This window comes from Phyllobates terribilis, unplaced genomic scaffold, assembly GCF_046119375.1.
Source record: "Phyllobates terribilis strain yellow unplaced genomic scaffold, ASM4611937v1 Scaffold_134__1_contigs__length_4944459, whole genome shotgun sequence".
NCBI classification, from domain to species: domain Eukaryota; kingdom Metazoa; phylum Chordata; class Amphibia; order Anura; family Dendrobatidae; genus Phyllobates; species Phyllobates terribilis.
The window spans coordinates 2,295,951-2,316,348 of NW_027362894.1; the positions used below are offsets into that span (position 1 = coordinate 2,295,951).

Genomic DNA, 20,398 nt, shown 5'->3' on the forward strand with positions numbered 1-20,398 from the left:
CAAACAAGCAAAATGAACAAAAAACATTGAATTTAATACTTTCTGATTTTAGAAACTGCATTAAAGAAGGGGTGCACCGGTCCTGGAGATACTGCAATACCAGGTCAATGCGTGGAGTGGACAGAGCAAGCTCTTTTTCCATCTCCCTGTTCTAAAAATCCATTTAATATATGGTCCCCAGATAGGGGACGTAGCAGATATTAAACTGATAAGAACAGATACTACACTTGATCTTAGCCAAAAGGCCGAGAAGCGATAACCAGAATTGGTTTCGAACTACGGAGCCACCCAAGGATCCTGAAGAGTCCATTTGTGGAGATGAGCTCCTGGACTCCCGTTAAGAAGACATGTTGTCAACCTCTAGATCCCTTACATGCCTGCACTTTTCGGCTTGCTGCTGCTGCAATCCACGCGTTTTAGATCTGCATAACTCCACCTCTTTAAACACAGCACCCTCACCCCCTGCTGTTCCCACCCGCCTCAACACCGTTGGAAGGGAGGAGAACCAATTAAGGCGGGGGGTGGGGTGGAACGAGCAGCTGTCTACCCTTAGCAGGAGGGCTGCTGATTACTTACCTCTCCTGCTGCTGCTGGCTGTCCAGCAGCAGACTGAAGGTGGCTGCTGCTGTGCGCAGGTATATAAAGGCTCAGAGCCTATTATGACACGCGCAGCCAGCGTTCCATTGCCACATTCCATCTACTGCAGGCAGGATACCTGGCTGGCTGAATGTCGCTGAGAAGCTCACAGAGACCGCCATAAGCAACAGTTTAACAGAATGCCACAGACTAATCAACCAAACTTTTTGGGTTGGGTTCTCTTTTATAGTCTGCAGGCATTAATTGAAAGAAGTCAGTGTTCCAGCAGAGGGAGACAACGTTTCAGAAAAGGCATTGTAGCAAACCAAAAAAGAAATTTTAAGCGCAGCAGAGTAACCAGCGCACATACCTGTTAGCTCAGGTGAGTTTAAAAGGCTGCTGTTGATAACAAGGGCATTTGCTAAATAGATGGTGTGTGTGCAACAATATACTGAAAGGTCAATTATATTGTGCAGCTTATCTCACCACCTGTAGTTATTTAGGTGAAAGCTCCAAAATGCTTGCCTAATATGTCTGTTTATCCAAAAGGAAGTAAAGAGGGAGAGCTAGAAAGATAGCATTGCGTTACATTACATGGCAATGCAATGCACAGTTGCTGAAGTTGAACCAAAATGAGCTTGTCATCTGGCTTCTGCAACTTTGAACATGAAAAATCCAATGAGGAGAAGAAAAGCAAAGCCAAAGAGTCCATCCCAAAATCCGACAAACAAGCAAAATGAACAAAAAACATTGAATTTAATACTTTCTGATTTTAGAAACTGCATTAAAGAAGGGGTGCACCGGTCCTGGAGATACTGCAATACCAGGTCAATGCGTGGAGTGGACAGAGCAAGCTCTTTTTCCATCTCCCTGTTCTAAAAATCCATTTAATATATGGTCCCCAGATAGGGGACGTAGCAGATATTAAACTGATAAGAACAGATACTACACTTGATCTTAGCCAAAAGGCCGAGAAGCGATAACCAGAATTGGTTTCGAACTACGGAGCCACCCAAGGATCCTGAAGAGTCCATTTGTGGAGATGAGCTCCTGGACTCCCGTTAAGAAGACATGTTGTCAACCTCTAGATCCCTTACATGCCTGCACTTTTCGGCTTGCTGCTGCTGCAATCCACGCGTTTTAGATCTGCATAACTCCACCTCTTTAAACACAGCACCCTCACCCCCTGCTGTTCCCACCCGCCTCAACACCGTTGGAAGGGAGGAGAACCAATTAAGGCGGGGGGTGGGGTGGAACGAGCAGCTGTCTACCCTTAGCAGGAGGGCTGCTGATTACTTACCTCTCCTGCTGCTGCTGGCTGTCCAGCAGCAGACTGAAGGTGGCTGCTGCTGTGCGCAGGTATATAAAGGCTCAGAGCCTATTATGACACGCGCAGCCAGCGTTCCATTGCCACATTCCATCTACTGCAGGCAGGATACCTGGCTGGCTGAATGTCGCTGAGAAGCTCACAGCGACCGCCATAAGCAACAGTTTAACAGAATGCCACAGACTAATCAACCAAACTTTTTGGGTTGGGTTCTCTTTTATAGTCTGCAGGCATTAATTGAAAGAAGTCAGTGTTCCAGCAGAGGGAGACAACGTTTCAGAAAAGGCATTGTAGCAAACCAAAAAAGAAATTTTAAGCGCAGCAGAGTAACCAGCGCACATACCTGTTAGCTCAGGTGAGTTTAGAAGGCTGCTGTTGATAACAAGGGCATTTGCTAAATAGATGGTGTGTGTGCAACAATATACTGAAAGGTCAATTATATTGTGCAGCTTATCTCACCACCTGTAGTTATTTAGGTGAAAGCTCCAAAATGCTTGCCTAATATGTCTGTTTATCCAAAAGGAAGTAAAGAGGGAGAGCTAGAAAGATAGCATTGCGTTACATTACATGGCAATGCAATGCACAGTTGCTGAAGTTGAACCAAAATGAGCTTGTCATCTGGCTTCTGCAACTTTGAACATGAAAAATCCAATGAGGAGAAGAAAAGCAAAGCCAAAGAGTCCATCCCAAAATCCGACAAACAAGCAAAATGAACAAAAAACATTGAATTTAATACTTTCTGATTTTAGAAACTGCATTAAAGAAGGGGTGCACCGGTCCTGGAGATACTGCAATACCAGGTCAATGCGTGGAGTGGACAGAGCAAGCTCTTTTTCCATCTCCCTGTTCTAAAAATCCATTTAATATATGGTCCCCAGATAGGGGACGTAGCAGATATTAAACTGATAAGAACAGATACTACACTTGATCTTAGCCAAAAGGCCGAGAAGCGATAACCAGAATTGGTTTCGAACTACGGAGCCACCCAAGGATCCTGAAGAGTCCATTTGTGGAGATGAGCTCCTGGACTCCCGTTAAGAAGACATGTTGTCAACCTCTAGATCCCTTACATGCCTGCACTTTTCGGCTTGCTGCTGCTGCAATCCACGCGTTTTAGATCTGCATAACTCCACCTCTTTAAACACAGCACCCTCACCCCCTGCTGTTCCCACCCGCCTCAACACCGTTGGAAGGGAGGAGAACCAATTAAGGCGGGGGGTGGGGTGGAACGAGCAGCTGTCTACCCTTAGCAGGAGGGCTGCTGATTACTTACCTCTCCTGCTGCTGCTGGCTGTCCAGCAGCAGACTGAAGGTGGCTGCTGCTGTGCGCAGGTATATAAAGGCTCAGAGCCTATTATGACACGCGCAGCCAGCGTTCCATTGCCACATTCCATCTACTGCAGGCAGGATACCTGGCTGGCTGAATGTCGCTGAGAAGCTCACAGAGACCGCCATAAGCAACAGTTTAACAGAATGCCACAGACTAATCAACCAAACTTTTTGGGTTGGGTTCTCTTTTATAGTCTGCAGGCATTAATTGAAAGAAGTCAGTGTTCCAGCAGAGGGAGACAACGTTTCAGAAAAGGCATTGTAGCAAACCAAAAAAGAAATTTTAAGCGCAGCAGAGTAACCAGCGCACATACCTGTTAGCTCAGGTGAGTTTAAAAGGCTGCTGTTGATAACAAGGGCATTTGCTAAATAGATGGTGTGTGTGCAACAATATACTGAAAGGTCAATTATATTGTGCAGCTTATCTCACCACCTGTAGTTATTTAGGTGAAAGCTCCAAAATGCTTGCCTAATATGTCTGTTTATCCAAAAGGAAGTAAAGAGGGAGAGCTAGAAAGATAGCATTGCGTTACATTACATGGCAATGCAATGCACAGTTGCTGAAGTTGAACCAAAATGAGCTTGTCATCTGGCTTCTGCAACTTTGAACATGAAAAATCCAATGAGGAGAAGAAAAGCAAAGCCAAAGAGTCCATCCCAAAATCCGACAAACAAGCAAAATGAACAAAAAACATTGAATTTAATACTTTCTGATTTTAGAAACTGCATTAAAGAAGGGGTGCACCGGTCCTGGAGATACTGCAATACCAGGTCAATGCGTGGAGTGGACAGAGCAAGCTCTTTTTCCATCTCCCTGTTCTAAAAATCCATTTAATATATGGTCCCCAGATAGGGGACGTAGCAGATATTAAACTGATAAGAACAGATACTACACTTGATCTTAGCCAAAAGGCCGAGAAGCGATAACCAGAATTGGTTTCGAACTACGGAGCCACCCAAGGATCCTGAAGAGTCCATTTGTGGAGATGAGCTCCTGGACTCCCGTTAAGAAGACATGTTGTCAACCTCTAGATCCCTTACATGCCTGCACTTTTCGGCTTGCTGCTGCTGCAATCCACGCGTTTTAGATCTGCATAACTCCACCTCTTTAAACACAGCACCCTCACCCCCTGCTGTTCCCACCCGCCTCAACACCGTTGGAAGGGAGGAGAACCAATTAAGGCGGGGGGTGGGGTGGAACGAGCAGCTGTCTACCCTTAGCAGGAGGGCTGCTGATTACTTACCTCTCCTGCTGCTGCTGGCTGTCCAGCAGCAGACTGAAGGTGGCTGCTGCTGTGCGCAGGTATATAAAGGCTCAGAGCCTATTATGACACGCGCAGCCAGCGTTCCATTGCCACATTCCATCTACTGCAGGCAGGATACCTGGCTTGCTGAATGTCGCTGAGAAGCTCACAGCGACCGCCATAAGCAACAGTTTAACAGAATGCCACAGACTAATCAACCAAACTTTTTGGGTTGGGTTCTCTTTTATAGTCTGCAGGCATTAATTGAAAGAAGTCAGTGTTCCAGCAGAGGGAGACAACGTTTCAGAAAAGGCATTGTAGCAAACCAAAAAAGAAATTTTAAGCGCAGCAGAGTAACCAGCGCACATACCTGTTAGCTCAGGTGAGTTTAGAAGGCTGCTGTTGATAACAAGGGCATTTGCTAAATAGATGGTGTGTGTGCAACAATATACTGAAAGGTCAATTATATTGTGCAGCTTATCTCACCACCTGTAGTTATTTAGGTGAAAGCTCCAAAATGCTTGCCTAATATGTCTGTTTATCCAAAAGGAAGTAAAGAGGGAGAGCTAGAAAGATAGCATTGCGTTACATTACATGGCAATGCAATGCACAGTTGCTGAAGTTGAACCAAAATGAGCTTGTCATCTGGCTTCTGCAACTTTGAACATGAAAAATCCAATGAGGAGAAGAAAAGCAAAGCCAAAGAGTCCATCCCAAAATCCGACAAACAAGCAAAATGAACAAAAAACATTGAATTCAATACTTTCTGATTTTAGAAACTGCATTAAAGAAGGGGTGCACCGGTCCTGGAGATACTGCAATACCAGGTCAATGCGTGGAGTGGACAGAGCAAGCTCTTTTTCCATCTCCCTGTTCTAAAAATCCATTTAATATATGGTCCCCAGATAGGGGACGTATCAGATATTAAACTGATAAGAACAGATCAGGTTTCAACATAATTTATTAAGTGCGTAAAAGATGGTTTACAATCAAAAACAACAACACAAACAGTACATTATTAAAACACAGAATTCCACCCATAAAAACCCCATATACGATTGGCATCCCTCCTCCCAATACATTTGACATCCCTTAAGTAATAAATATACATCTGGCTAAAAGCAATTTTAAGACAATCCTTCACAGAAATAGCATCACGTTTAAAAAGTAAAATATTGCGTGCCTTCCAAAGGGCGTCTTTAAAACAGTTAATCATACACCAACATATACAATACTGTTGAGGGGTCGGACATTTAAAAAGGCCATATAAAACATATTCATGGTTAAAATCTCTTAAACCGCAAGTCCATTTTAAAAGAATCCCAACTTTGTGCCAAAGTTCCTGTGCAAATGGGCAATTCCACATAAGGTGCAAGGTGGTTTCGTCATTAACACATGAGTCTCTGGGGCATTTGGCTCTGGCCACCAGGCCTCTCCTGTGTTGAAACTCTCTGGTGGGGAGGCACTGGTGGACCACCATCCATGCGATGTCCTTATGTCCATTTGCTAAGAATTTCCCGAAGACATTCTTCCAAACTTGCTTCGATCTCTCTTCTGAGAAATTTACTATGGGGGTCACATCTTCATTCCTCCTCAGAAAAGATAAAAGCTTCTTGCGGTCTTTAAAAATGTCCATATTAAAATCACCAAGGCTATAAAATCGAACAGTCTTTTCTAAGATTGCTTGGTGTTTGGGGGGGCATAGTAAAACAGGGGAATTCAACGACAACTTGAACCATCTTTTAAAAATCATCCCACAAGTATATTTTAAAAAATAACTTAGCGCACTATTACCATTAAAATGTTTGAAACAAAAGCAGAAATAATTTAAATACAAATAAATATGTAAGTCGGGGACATCCCTTCCGCCGTTCATTTTATTCTTCCTCATTATTTCTCTCCTTAATTTTTCCATTTTGGAGTTCCATAAAAACATAAAGATCATCCTAGTCATTTTTTTAATTAAAACATCAGAGGGGGGGTACACCATAGCTATATACAGTATGAGGGGTAACAACACTGATTTTATAATTAAAATTTTCCCCTCCATTGTTAGGGACCTCAAACCCCAAAATGATATTTTCTTTGACATTTTTTCTATGACATTCTCCCAGCTTTGAGTTCCCACATTCTCCTCGTTAAAAACAACTCCAAGAATTTTTACATTGTCTCGTTTTATAGTGAGCTGCGGGAGTTGGGCGGTGTCCCAGGATCCCAAAGTCAGACATTCAGATTTATTTAAATTAAGTTTAAAACCGGATGCCTGGGAAAAAAAATCAATGCGCAACACCGCCCTCCGGAGGGAAGCAGGGTTCACGCACACAACCGTCACGTCATCCATGTAGCCAAAGACTCTCACATCACTGCCACCTCCGCCTGGAACAGGAACCCCTCTAATCACTTTGTCTTTCCTTATTGCGCTCAGCAGGGGCTCCATGGCGCAGATGAACAGGATGGGCGACAAGGGGCATCCCTGCTTCACTCCGGACTCAAGGGGAACTCCATCTGTTAAAAATCCATTAAGAGAAATTTGACTAAAACAATTTTTATATAAAATCTTAATACAATTTAAAAGCATATTAGGGATACCCATTCTTTTTAAAACTCTAAAAAGAAATCTATGAGAGACTCTATCGAAAGCTTTTTCAAAATCTAGGGCTAAAAGAGCTACATTTTGACCCCGGTCTCTGGAATACCAAATTACATCCCTTAATACGTTTAAAACCTCTGAAATACTTCTGCCTGGTACACTACAAACCTGCTCAGGCTGGATTAGTTTGGCAATGACACTCCTGAGCCGGTCTGCAACCACCTTAGCAAGTACCTTGTAATCAACATTTAGGAGAGTTATGGGTCTCCAATTCGCTAGAGTACTGCGGTCACCTTTTTTATATATCAAAGACACCACTCCTCTCCTCCACGAAAATGGCAACTGTTCACAAATAAAAACTTCTTTAAAAAGCATAAAAAGGTCCTCTTTTAAAATGTCCCAAAAAGTAAGGTAAAATTCTACAGGTAGTCCGTCACACCCAGGTGCTTTACCCTTAGAGAAACTTTTAAAAACATAAAATAATTCCTCTAAAACAATATCGCGTTCTAAAAACTCCTGGTCTGTAAAATTTAACTTAAAATCGAGATCATTAAGAGCATCAGATAAAAAGGACTCATCTATACACTTTTTACTAAAAAGATGCTTATAAAAGTTAAAAGTAGCATTCAACATTCCCTGCATAGATGTTTCACCCTCTAGATTTGTGATCACTTCTCTTTTATCCATGACTTTTTTGAAGAAGAAGCGAGAGCACTTCTCCCCCTCCTCCAAGTGCTGCACTCTAGAGTTAAAAATAATCTCTTTCCCCTTTGTGTCTATGCAGTTCTGAATTTCAGTTTTTAGGCTAGCAATATCATCTCCCACCTCCACCCCTAGCTCTTTGAATTTAAAAAGTGTTTGTAGTTTGGTGTTAAGATCACTAAAACATCTTTTTTTCTCTCTAGCTTTACGTCTCCCTGCTTTTATAAAAAACATTCTGACTTTTTTTTTCAAATTTTCCCACCAGGTTACCATAGGGGCATCAGAAGGATTTTGTCGCCGCCAGGCTTGATAGGCTTTACCAAAGTCTTGTCGAATCAGAGGGTCCTCCAGCAGGTAAGTACTTAGACGCCAGAGGCCCCTGTTGACCCTCTGTTCATCCCGGTATTCTAGATGCACCTCCAAGCCCTTATGGTCAGAAAATATATTTGATGTTAAAACACATTTTACAGGGTTAAAATCATCTGATAGGAAAATAAAATCGATCCTGGAGGACACCCCTCTTCCGGACCACGTATAACCAGGGTCCGTCGGCAGGAGTGACCTCCACGCATCGCATAATTTAAAATCAGTTATAAAATCTTTCAATAGATGACATGACTTATCCAATTTGCGTAAAGGGTCACCCCCTGCTCGTTGTTCACTAGCACAAAGACAATTAAAATCACCCCCTACGATCAGGGGAGATGACCCAGTACAGTACAATGGCAATATCCCAAATAAATTAATTCTCTCTTGCTTATCAGGGGGGGCATAAATATTCATTACACGTAGGGTAAAACCATTAAATTTAAAATGCACTAAAACCACTCTGCCTGGTACTATTTCTGTGACAGCATTTATAGTAATATTTCTCCCACGACAGAGGAAGCCCACCCCCGCTGACTTGTTGTCATTGGAGCCAGACCAGATGGAGGGCCCCAGTCTCCAATCTGTCTTGATATCATTATAATTTAGTGCATGTTGTATCCCGCATTCCTGTAATAAACATATGTCAAAGTCAGTGGTTTCTAAATACTTGAATAAAGCAGCCCTACGAACTGGGCTCTTTAATGACCTCACATTCAGTGAGACAAGTCTTAATGTGGGCATTCATAGGTCAGGGTGGTGGATCTTCCATGAGGACACCTGACTCAAAGCCCTGTATATCAAATTGCTCCAGGACATCCGGGCTAGAGGACCCAAACGACTCGATATTCTGTGAGCCGGCGGTTGCCCCCTCGTAGGTCACGGTTCCCAGCCACATTCCAGGAGACGCTGGGGCTTCGACATTCCGTCTCTTTTTCGGGGCAGACTCCACTAGGTCACTGGTGCAGTCCTCCTCTTCCTCCACCTCCTCCAGGGGGGGAGACTGGTCCATCAGGACAAGATCAGCAACACAGATTTCCTGATGTTCGCCACCTAGAAGCAAAGCCCCCTCATCTGGCTGGCTAATCGCCCTGGAAGATCCTGAGGCCATCGCTGCATGGTCCCCTGTAGCCAACCGCACAGGGGCACCACCCTCCAGCCCAACAGGATCGGTATCGGGAACCATCGATACGGAGGATACCCTCCCAGAAGGAGGACCCCCCCGCTCCGGTCCATGCGAGGTCCGCCCATCGTTAAGGGACTTCGATGCAGGTGCCGCCCCAGAGGGGCCTCCGGCTCCCTGCTCCATCCCAGCCTTCTCGCCCTTCAAACCGCCCTCCGACGCCGGCCTGCCAGTGAAGACCGGTGGGCGCATCGGCTCAGCTTCAGAAGATGCAGCTTCTGCGTAGGTCCTGGTCCTGGTCCTGTTGGGGCATCCTCGGAACATGTGCCCCACCTCACCGCAGAGATTACATTTCCTCCCAGTGGGACAGTCCTTCATTAAATGTCCGTAACAGCTGCAATTATTGCAGCGGTCTACTTTCCTGCCCGTGCAGGACGTTTGGGTATGACCCATTTGTCCACAGTTCCTGCAACATACTGGCATTCCAGGATAAAATAAGTAGCCTCTGCTCTTACCGATTACGAAGGTTGAGGGAGGGTGTAGCATTCCTCCCACTCCACTAAGGTCCCTCTTTAGACGGGCCATATACCTTCTCTTGCCGCACCAGAAGCCTACCGCGTTCTTCACAGTACCCAGGTATCTCAGATCATCACAATAGCGGGTAAGGTAGGTCGAGATGTCTGCAGCTTCCACAAAGGGGTTCGGGAAATGCACCACGATGGGGATCTCGTCATAAGCATACAAGAGACAAAAGGTTAGTCCATCCAATTCATCTAAGTAGTTTTTCTCGTTTACCTTTTGTACGAGTTGCTGACAGCATCCCTGGCTCTTGAAGGTGATGGTGTATGTCCCCTTGTACTCGTTGTCCTGGAAGCAGAATATGTCTTCCCGCCGAAACTCCAGAACTCCAAGAAGAATCCTATGGCAGATGTAGTCCAAATTCTTCTCCATCCTCGATGCTGCTCCAACTTCAATCCTCACGGTGTTCCGCATCCGGGCATCACCCGATGAATATGTGAGCGTTGCCGGCATCCTTCACTCAGGAACGTACCGACTCTTCTCTCTGAAAGGCGCAAGCCTTCATGGGATCCCTTCCCGTTGCTCCCGGACTAATCCTTCCTCCCAATAGCAGCAGGGGGGTTAAGTCCCTCCGAAGAGGAACGATCCCCCCAGGCCGAGAGAAAGGGTACCAAGAGCACCTCACAGGCAAGACCACACAGCCAAAAGGCCGAGAAGCGATAACCAGAATTGGTTTCGAACTACGGAGCCACCCAAGGATCCTGAAGAGTCCATTTGTGGAGATGAGCTCCTGGACTCCCGTTAAGAAGACATGTTGTCAACCTCTAGATCCCTTACATGCCTGCACTTTTCGGCTTGCTGCTGCTGCAATCCACGCGTTTTAGATCTGCATAACTCCACCTCTTTAAACACAGCACCCTCACCCCCTGCTGTTCCCACCCGCCTCAACACCGTTGGAAGGGAGGAGAACCAATTAAGGCGGGGGGTGGGGTGGAACGAGCAGCTGTCTACCCTTAGCAGGAGGGCTGCTGATTGCTTACCTCTCCTGCTGCTGCTGGCTGTCCAGCAGCAGACTGAAGGTGGCTGCTGCTGTGCGCAGGTATATAAAGGCTCAGAGCCTATTATGACACGCGCAGCCAGCGTTCCATTGCCACATTCCATCTACTGCAGGCAGGATACCTGGCTGGCTGAATGTCGCTGAGAAGCTCACAGAGACCGCCATAAGCAACAGTTTAACAGAATGCCACAGACTAATCAACCAAACTTTTTGGGTTGGGTTCTCTTTTATAGTCTGCAGGCATTAATTGAAAGAAGTCAGTGTTCCAGCAGAGGGAGACAACGTTTCAGAAAAGGCATTGTAGCAAACCAAAAAAGAAATTTTAAGCGCAGCAGAGTAACCAGCGCACATACCTGTTAGCTCAGGTGAGTTTAAAAGGCTGCTGTTGATAACAAGGGCATTTGCTAAATAGATGGTGTGTGTGCAACAATATACTGAAAGGTCAATTATATTGTGCAGCTTATCTCACCACCTGTAGTTATTTAGGTGAAAGCTCCAAAATGCTTGCCTAATATGTCTGTTTATCCAAAAGGAAGTAAAGAGGGAGAGCTAGAAAGATAGCATTGCGTTACATTACATGGCAATGCAATGCACAGTTGCTGAAGTTGAACCAAAATGAGCTTGTCATCTGGCTTCTGCAACTTTGAACATGAAAAATCCAATGAGGAGAAGAAAAGCAAAGCCAAAGAGTCCATCCCAAAATCCGACAAACAAGCAAAATGAACAAAAAACATTGAATTCAATACTTTCTGATTTTAGAAACTGCATTAAAGAAGGGGTGCACCGGTCCTGGAGATACTGCAATACCAGGTCAATGCGTGGAGTGGACAGAGCAAGCTCTTTTTCCATCTCCCTGTTCTAAAAATCCATTTAATATATGGTCCCCAGATAGGGGACGTATCAGATATTAAACTGATAAGAACAGATTTTTTTTTTTTTTTATCGAAAGCCCGAATTCGTGTACAAAACCCGAGTGCGCTTAAAAAAGTGACAAGTGCCACAAAAAAAGTGCACTAGGATGCTGGTCTTCTTGAAACCCTCTCCAAAAGGAGAAGGGTCCCCCAAACCATTCCCCGTCCCTCCGAGCCAAAAGGCCACAGCGAGGAACAGGGACAAAAAGCCACCTCCAGCCGAAGCCAGAGGCGACCCAATCTTACCCCCAGCACCTGCCCGAGTTCTCACCCGAGCAAGGCACTGGGAGCCAAAGACTGTGCTCCCCTCCCGGAAGAGGGGAGCCAACAACGCTCTCCTCCCGAAAGAGGAGAGCCAGGGGGGTTCAGGGGGGAGCGGAACCTGATGGCCACACACTCCCCCCCTAGACCTGCCAAGAGAGGAACCCGTAAGGGAACCGCATCCCGACAAAATCCTAGTAGGACGTGACACACGTGAATAAGTGGACACACAGTGACAAAGAAATTAAATAAATAGTGAAGGTTTCACAGTATAATACTGCCCGGACCTTCGACCGGGAATTGAAAAATTCCCCATCCTAAGGCCAGAAGGCCCGGAATAAGGGTGTGTGCGAAGAAAGAAAATTTGAAGTGCTTGTGCAAATGTGCCATAAACTCAAGTGGGGTTCCCAATCCCAGTGAGTTAAGGCACCCCAGGGTCACCACTCCTGGGGAACTTCACACTTCGGGCTTTCGATCTTCCCCGGCCCAATGGCGTCGATCCTGGGGGGCCATGCTTTCCACCAGATGACTATATTAGCCACCTGGCGTACTAACAAGCGCCTAAACCCCAGTGTGCATAATGTATCAATCTACTAGGGCGGCCAACATCCAAAACCGCCTTTTCGAAAGATGCTACACTTGATCTTAGCCAAAAGGCCGAGAAGCGATAACCAGAATTGGTTTCGAACTACGGAGCCACCCAAGGATCCTGAAGAGTCCATTTGTGGAGATGAGCTCCTGGACTCCCGTTAAGAAGACATGTTGTCAACCTCTAGATCCCTTACATGCCTGCACTTTTCGGCTTGCTGCTGCTGCAATCCACGCGTTTTAGATCTGCATAACTCCACCTCTTTAAACACAGCACCCTCACCCCCTGCTGTTCCCACCCGCCTCAACACCGTTGGAAGGGAGGAGAACCAATTAAGGCGGGGGGTGGGGTGGAACGAGCAGCTGTCTACCCTTAGCAGGAGGGCTGCTGATTACTTACCTCTCCTGCTGCTGCTGGCTGTCCAGCAGCAGACTGAAGGTGGCTGCTGCTGTGCGCAGGTATATAAAGGCTCAGAGCCTATTATGACACGCGCAGCCAGCGTTCCATTGCCACATTCCATCTACTGCAGGCAGGATACCTGGCTGGCTGAATGTCGCTGAGAAGCTCACAGAGACCGCCATAAGCAACAGTTTAACAGAATGCCACAGACTAATCAACCAAACTTTTTGGGTTGGGTTCTCTTTTATAGTCTGCAGGCATTAATTGAAAGAAGTCAGTGTTCCAGCAGAGGGAGACAACGTTTCAGAAAAGGCATTGTAGCAAACCAAAAAAGAAATTTTAAGCGCAGCAGAGTAACCAGCGCACATACCTGTTAGCTCAGGTGAGTTTAAAAGGCTGCTGTTGATAACAAGGGCATTTGCTAAATAGATGGTGTGTGTGCAACAATATACTGAAAGGTCAATTATATTGTGCAGCTTATCTCACCACCTGTAGTTATTTAGGTGAAAGCTCCAAAATGCTTGCCTAATATGTCTGTTTATCCAAAAGGAAGTAAAGAGGGAGAGCTAGAAAGATAGCATTGCGTTACATTACATGGCAATGCAATGCACAGTTGCTGAAGTTGAACCAAAATGAGCTTGTCATCTGGCTTCTGCAACTTTGAACATGAAAAATCCAATGAGGAGAAGAAAAGCAAAGCCAAAGAGTCCATCCCAAAATCCGACAAACAAGCAAAATGAACAAAAAACATTGAATTCAATACTTTCTGATTTTAGAAACTGCATTAAAGAAGGGGTGCACCGGTCCTGGAGATACTGCAATACCAGGTCAATGCGTGGAGTGGACAGAGCAAGCTCTTTTTCCATCTCCCTGTTCTAAAAATCCATTTAATATATGGTCCCCAGATAGGGGACGTATCAGATATTAAACTGATAAGAACAGATACTACACTTGATCTTAGCCAAAAGGCCGAGAAGCGATAACCAGAATTGGTTTCGAACTACGGAGCCATCCAAGGATCCTGAAGAGTCCATTTGTGGAGATGAGCTCCTGGACTCCCGTTAAGAAGACATGTTGTCAACCTCTAGATCCCTTACATGCCTGCACTTTTTGGCTTGCTGCTGCTGCAATCCACGCGTTTTAGATCTGCATAACTCCACCTCTTTAAACACAGCACCCTCACCCCCTGCTGTTCCCACCCGCCTCAACACCGTTGGAAGGGAGGAGAACCAATTAAGGCGGGGGGTGGGGTGGAACGAGCAGCTGTCTACCCTTAGCAGGAGGGCTGCTGATTACTTACCTCTCCTGCTGCTGCTGGCTGTCCAGCAGCAGACTGAAGGTGGCTGCTGCTGTGCGCAGGTATATAAAGGCTCAGAGCCTATTATGACACGCGCAGCCAGCGTTCCATTGCCACATTATATCTACTGCAGGCAGGATACCTGGCTGGCTGAATGTCGCTGAGAAGCTCACAGAGACCGCCATAAGCAACAGTTTAACAGAATGCCACAGACTAATCAACCAAACTTTTTGGGTTGGGTTCTCTTTTATAGTCTGCAGGCATTAATTGAAAGAAGTCAGTGTTCCAGCAGAGGGAGACAACGTTTCAGAAAAGGCATTGTAGCAAACCAAAAAAGAAATTTTAAGCGCAGCAGAGTAACCAGCGCACATACCTTTTAGCTCAGGTGAGTTTAAAATGCTGCTGTTGATAACAAGGGCATTTGCTAAATAGATGGTGTGTGTGCAACAATATACTGAAAGGTCAATTATATTGTGCAGCTTATCTCACCACCTGTAGTTATTTAGGTGAAAGCTCCAAAATGCTTGCCTAATATGTCTGTTTATCCAAAAGGAAGTAAAGAGGGAGAGCTAGAAAGATAGCATTGCGTTACATTACATGGCAATGCAATGCACAGTTGCTGAAGTTGAACCAAAATGAGCTTGTCATCTGGCTTCTGCAACTTTGAACATGAAAAATCCAATGAGGAGAAGAAAAGCAAAGCCAAAGAGTCCATCCCAAAATCCGACAAACAAGCAAAATGAACAAAAAACATTGAATTCAATACTTTCTGATTTTAGAAACTGCATTAAAGAAGGGTTGCACCGGTCCTGGAGATACTGCAATACCAGGTCAATGCGTGGAGTGGACAGAGCAAGCTCTTTTTCCATCTCCCTGTTCTAAAAATCCATTTAATATATGGTCCCCAGATAGGGGACGTATCAGATATTAAACTGATAAGAACAGATACTACACTTGATCTTAGCCAAAAGGCCGAGAAGCGATAACCAGAATTGGTTTCGAACTACGGAGCCACCCAAGGATCCTGAAGAGTCCATTTGTGAAGATGAGCTCCTGGACTCCCGTTAAGAAGACATGTTGTCAACCTCTAGATCCCTTACATGCCTGCACTTTTCGGCTTGCTGCTGCTGCAATCCACGCGTTTTAGATCTGCATAACTCCACCTCTTTAAACACAGCACCCTCACCCCCTGCTGTTCCCACCCGCCTCAACACCGTTGGAAGGGAGGAGAACCAATTAAGGCGGGGGGTGGGGTGGAACGAGCAGCTGTCTACCCTTAGCAGGAGGGCTGCTGATTACTTACCTCTCCTGCTGCTGCTGGCTGTCCAGCAGCAGACTGAAGGTGGCTGCTGCTGTGCGCAGGTATATAAAGGCTCAGAGCCTATTATGACACGCGCAGCCAACGTTCCATTGCCACATTCCATCTACTGCAGGCAGGATACCTGGCTGGCTGAATGTCGCTGAGAAGCTCACAGAGACCGCCATAAGCAACAGTTTAACAGAATGCCACAGACTAATCAACCAAACTTTTTGGGTTGGGTTCTCTTTTATAGTCTGCAGGCATTAATTGAAAGAAGTCAGTGTTCCAGCAGAGGGAGACAACGTTTCAGAAAAGGCATTGTAGCAAACCAAAAAAGAAATTTTAAGCGCAGCAGAGTAACCAGCGCACATACCTGTTAGCTCAGGTGAGTTTAAAAGGCTGCTGTTGATAACAAGGGCATTTGCTAAATAGATGGTGTGTGTGCAACAATATACTGAAAGGTCAATTATATTGTGCAGCTTATCTCACCACCTGTAGTTATTTAGGTGAAAGCTCCAAAATGCTTGCCTAATATGTCTGTTTATCCAAAAGGAAGTAAAGAGGGAGAGCTAGAAAGATAGCATTGCGTTACATTACATGGCAATGCAATGCACAGTTGCTGAAGTTGAACCAAAATGAGCTTGTCATCTGGCTTCTGCAACTTTGAACATGAAAAATCCAATGAGGAGAAGAAAAGCAAAGCCAAAGAGTCCATCCCAAAATCCGACAAACAAGCAAAATGAACAAAAAACATTGAATTCAATACTTTCTGATTTTAGAAACTGCATTAAAGAAGGGGTGCACCGGTCCTGGAGATACTGCAATACCAGGTCAATGCGTGGAGTGGACAGAGCAAGCTCTTTTTCCATCTCCCTGTTCTAAAAATCCATTTAATATATGGTCCCCAGATAGGGGACGTATCAGATATTAAACTGATAAGAACAGATACTACACTTGATCTTAGCCAAAAGGCCGAGAAGCGATAACCAGAATTGGTTTCGAACTACGGAGCCACCCAAGGATCCTGAAGAGTCCATTTGTGGAGATGAGCTCCTGGACTCCCGTTAAGAAGACATGTTGTCAACCTCTAGATCCCTTACATGCCTGCACTTTTCGGCTTGCTGCTGCTGCAATCCACGCGTTTTAGATCTGCATAACTCCACCTCTTTAAACACCTCACCCTCACCCCCTGCTGTTCCCACCCGCCTCAACACCGTTGGAAGGGAGGAGAACCAATTAAGGCGGGGGGTGGGGTGGAACGAGCAGCTGTCTACCCTTAGCAGGAGGGCTGCTGATTACTTACCTCTCCTGCTGCTGCTGGCTGTCCAGCAGCAGACTGAAGGTGGCTGCTGCTGTGCGCAGGTATATAAAGGCTCAGAGCCTATTATGACACGCGCAGCCAGCGTTCCATTGCCACATTCCATCTACTGCAGGCAGGATACCTGGCTGGCTGAATGTCGCTGAGAAGCTCACAGAGACCGCCATAAGCAACAGTTTAACAGAATGCCACAGACTAATCAACCAAACTTTTTGGGTTGGGTTCTCTTTTATAGTCTGCAGGCATTAATTGAAAGAAGTCAGTGTTCCAGCAGAGGGAGACAACGTTTCAGAAAAGGCATTGTAGCAAACCAAAAAAGAAATTTTAAGCGCAGCAGAGTAACCAGCGCACATACCTGTTAGCTCAGGTGAGTTTAAAAGGCTGCTGTTGATAACAAGGGCATTTGCTAAATAGATGGTGTGTGTGCAACAATATACTGAAAGGTCAATTATATTGTGCAGCTTATCTCACCACCTGTAGTTATTTAGGTGAAAGCTCCAAAATGCTTGCCTAATATGTCTGTTTATCCAAAAGGAAGTAAAGAGGGAGAGCTAGAAAGATAGCATTGCGTTACATTACATGGCAATGCAATGCACAGTTGCTGAAGTTGAACCAAAATGAGCTTGTCATCTGGCTTCTGCAACTTTGAACATGAAAAATCCAATGAGGAGAAGAAAAGCAAAGCCAAAGAGTCCATCCCAAAATCCGACAAACAAGCAAAATGAACAAAAAACATTGAATTCAATACTTTCTGATTTTAGAAACTGCATTAAAGAAGGGGTGCACCGGTCCTGGAGATACTGCAATACCAGGTCAATGCGTGGAGTGGACAGAGCAAGCTCTTTTTCCATCTCCCTGTTCTAAAAATCCATTTAATATATGGTCCCCAGATAGGGGACGTATCAGATATTAAACTGATAAGAACAGATACTACACTTGATCTTAGCCAAAAGGCCGAGAAGCGATAACCAGAATTGGTTTCGAACTACGGAGCCACCCAAGGATCCTGAAGAGTCCATTTGTGGAGATGAGCTCCTGGACTCCCGTTAAGAAGACATGTTGTCAACCTCTAGATCCCTTACATGCCTGCACTTTTCGGCTTGCTGCTGCTGCAATCCACGGGTTTTAGATCTGCATAACTCCACCTCTTTAAACACAGCACCCTCACCCCCTGCTGTTCCCACCCGCCTCAACACCGTTGGAAGGGAGGAGAACCAATTAAGGCGGGGGGTGGGGTGGAACGAGCAGCTGTCTACCCTTAGCAGGAGGGCTGCTGATTACTTACCTCTCCTGCTGCTGCTGGCTGTCCAGCAGCAGACTGAAGGTGGCTGCTGCTGTGCGCAGGTATATAAAGGCTCAGAGCCTATTATGACACGCGCAGCCAGCGTTCCATTGCCACATTCCATCTACTGCAGGCAGGATACCTGGCTGGCTGAATGTCGCTGAGAAGCTCACAGAGACCGCCATAAGCAACAGTTTAACAGAATGCCACAGACTAATCAACCAAACTTTTTGGGTTGGGTTCTCTTTTATAGTCTGCAGGCATTAATTGAAAGAAGTCAGTGTTCCAGCAGAGGGAGACAACGTTTCAGAAAAGGCATTGTAGCAAACCAAAAAAGAAATTTTAAGCGCAGCAGAGTAACCAGCGCACATACCTGTTAGCTCAGGTGAGTTTAAAAGGCTGCTGTTGATAACAAGGGCATTTGCTAAATAGATGGTGTGTGTGCAACAATATACTGAAAGGTCAATTATATTGTGCAGCTTATCTCACCACCTGTAGTTATTTAGGTGAAAGCTCCAAAATGCTTGCCTAATATGTCTGTTTATCCAAAAGGAAGTAAAGAGGGAGAGCTAGAAAGATAGCATTGCGTTACATTACATGGCAATGCAATGCACAGTTGCTGAAGTTGAACCAAAATGAGCTTGTCATCTGGCTTCTGCAACTTTGAACATGAAAAATCCAATGAGGAGAAGAAAAGCAAAGCCAAAGAGTCCATCCCAAAATCCGACAAACAAGCAAAATGAACAAAAAACATTGAATTCAATACTTTCTGATTTTAGAAACTGCATTAAAGAAGGGGTGCACCGGTCCTGGAGATACTGCAATACCAGGTCAATGCGTGGAGTGGACAGAGCAAGCTCTTTTTCCATCTCCCTGTTCTAAAAATCCATTTAATATATGGTCCCCAGATAGGGGACGTATCAGATATTAAACTGATAAGAACAGATTTTTTTTTTTGATTGAATATATCTTTTATTAGCACAAAAAATAAGTTAACAGACAGTGTACAGTGCCGCAGCCCAGTACACACAGAATTCTACATCATATTTACATAGCATGAGGATACGACGCACTAACTAGACACATCACACCCCTATGCTACACAAAACACTCAATCTGAAAGAAAAAGCATGTCAATCAATACAGTACGACGAACCGTGATAAGGGATGGGGATTGGGAAAAAGGGGATGGGGAGGGGAAAATCACAGGCCCGAAGCTTTATTGAAAGACAAGACACATAAGGGGAGAGGGGGAGGAGGGGTTTAGTCCTCGTCCTCGTCCTCCGGACCGTCCATGATGGAATAGTCTCTGAGCAGGCTGTGGATCAGCCTGCGGCAGTCCTGGATGGACATCCTCTCCCTCCTCAAGATGAGCCGGTTCCTGGCGACCCAAACGGCATCCTTGAAGCAGTTCATAAGGCGCCAAGCCTCCTGGATGGCTCCGACGGTATGAACCCCAGGGAAGAGTCCGTAAAGCACAGAATGGTGCGATAGGCTCGCCCTGGGGACAGAGTTCCTCCAGTCGTCCTCAAGTGCAGTCAATAGGCGCTGTGCAAATCCGCAGTCCCAAAAAGTGTGCAAAGATGTTTCCTCCACGAAGGGGCACCTTGGGCAGTACCGGGTCTTGCACAGGTTCCGGGCATGCATGAATGACCGGACGGGCAGTCCGCCCTGAATCGCCATCCACGACAAGTCCTTGTGCCCGTTGGTCAGCCTGTCAGACGACACATTTGTCCACACAGTCTCCAGCGTGTCCTGGTGAAGTCCTGTGATGTTCTCCACGTCATCCTTGGCTCTGATTAGCTTGTGGATAGTTTTGGGCTTCCACAAGTCGGGCTTGAGTCCCTCCAGTTGATGCTCCCCCACAAATCGAACGACGTCTCCGTAGAACCATGGCGTCGTCCAGTTGTAGGGGAAGGAGCTGTCCCACTTGTCCCAGCCGAGTCGCCTCCAAAGAGGAAGCAGGAAGAAGCGAGACATGGACCTGCCCGCGGAGCCATTCTTGACTTGCAAAGTCCGGCGGACACAATCACACACAAAAGAGGATCGCAGGAGGGTGGGGATATCTGGAACGCCCTTCCCACCCTTGAGAGGCTCCTTGTACATGACGGCCCGCCTGACTCTGTCCATCTTGGATCCCCAGACAAAGTGAAACACTGTCCTGGTAATGGCCCTGCACACAGTGACGTGTGGGGGCCAGGCCTGCGC

At 45.8% G+C, this 20,398-nt stretch overlaps 11 non-coding genes across 11 annotated transcripts; all 11 read right to left on the minus strand.

Annotated features, from left to right (window-relative positions):
- Positions 1 to 66: 66 nt before the first annotated feature.
- On the minus strand, positions 67 to 257 carry LOC141204186 (U2 spliceosomal RNA). Its single transcript, XR_012275156.1, has one exon. It is a non-coding gene; the product is annotated as a U2 spliceosomal RNA (small nuclear RNA).
- A 1,109-nt stretch (positions 258 to 1,366) lies between these two features.
- On the minus strand, positions 1,367 to 1,557 carry LOC141204187 (U2 spliceosomal RNA). The gene has a single exon (XR_012275157.1). It is a non-coding gene; the product is annotated as a U2 spliceosomal RNA (small nuclear RNA).
- A 1,109-nt stretch (positions 1,558 to 2,666) lies between these two features.
- LOC141204189 (U2 spliceosomal RNA) lies at positions 2,667 to 2,857 on the minus strand. Its single transcript, XR_012275158.1, has one exon. It is a non-coding gene; the product is annotated as a U2 spliceosomal RNA (small nuclear RNA).
- Positions 2,858 to 3,966: 1,109 nt separating this feature from the next.
- Positions 3,967 to 4,157, minus strand: LOC141204190 (U2 spliceosomal RNA). Its single transcript, XR_012275159.1, has one exon. It is a non-coding gene; the product is annotated as a U2 spliceosomal RNA (small nuclear RNA).
- Positions 4,158 to 5,266: 1,109 nt separating this feature from the next.
- Positions 5,267 to 5,456, minus strand: LOC141204298 (U2 spliceosomal RNA). The gene has a single exon (XR_012275252.1). It is a non-coding gene; the product is annotated as a U2 spliceosomal RNA (small nuclear RNA).
- Positions 5,457 to 11,606: 6,150 nt separating this feature from the next.
- On the minus strand, positions 11,607 to 11,793 carry LOC141204348 (U2 spliceosomal RNA). Its single transcript, XR_012275284.1, has one exon. It is a non-coding gene; the product is annotated as a U2 spliceosomal RNA (small nuclear RNA).
- A 1,990-nt stretch (positions 11,794 to 13,783) lies between these two features.
- LOC141204909 (U2 spliceosomal RNA) lies at positions 13,784 to 13,974 on the minus strand. The gene has a single exon (XR_012275758.1). It is a non-coding gene; the product is annotated as a U2 spliceosomal RNA (small nuclear RNA).
- Positions 13,975 to 15,083: 1,109 nt separating this feature from the next.
- Positions 15,084 to 15,274, minus strand: LOC141204072 (U2 spliceosomal RNA). The gene has a single exon (XR_012275045.1). It is a non-coding gene; the product is annotated as a U2 spliceosomal RNA (small nuclear RNA).
- Positions 15,275 to 16,383: 1,109 nt separating this feature from the next.
- LOC141204910 (U2 spliceosomal RNA) lies at positions 16,384 to 16,574 on the minus strand. Its single transcript, XR_012275759.1, has one exon. It is a non-coding gene; the product is annotated as a U2 spliceosomal RNA (small nuclear RNA).
- Positions 16,575 to 17,683: 1,109 nt separating this feature from the next.
- Positions 17,684 to 17,874, minus strand: LOC141204911 (U2 spliceosomal RNA). Its single transcript, XR_012275760.1, has one exon. It is a non-coding gene; the product is annotated as a U2 spliceosomal RNA (small nuclear RNA).
- Positions 17,875 to 18,983: 1,109 nt separating this feature from the next.
- On the minus strand, positions 18,984 to 19,181 carry LOC141204262 (U2 spliceosomal RNA). Its single transcript, XR_012275228.1, has one exon. It is a non-coding gene; the product is annotated as a U2 spliceosomal RNA (small nuclear RNA).
- Positions 19,182 to 20,398: the final 1,217 nt, after the last annotated feature.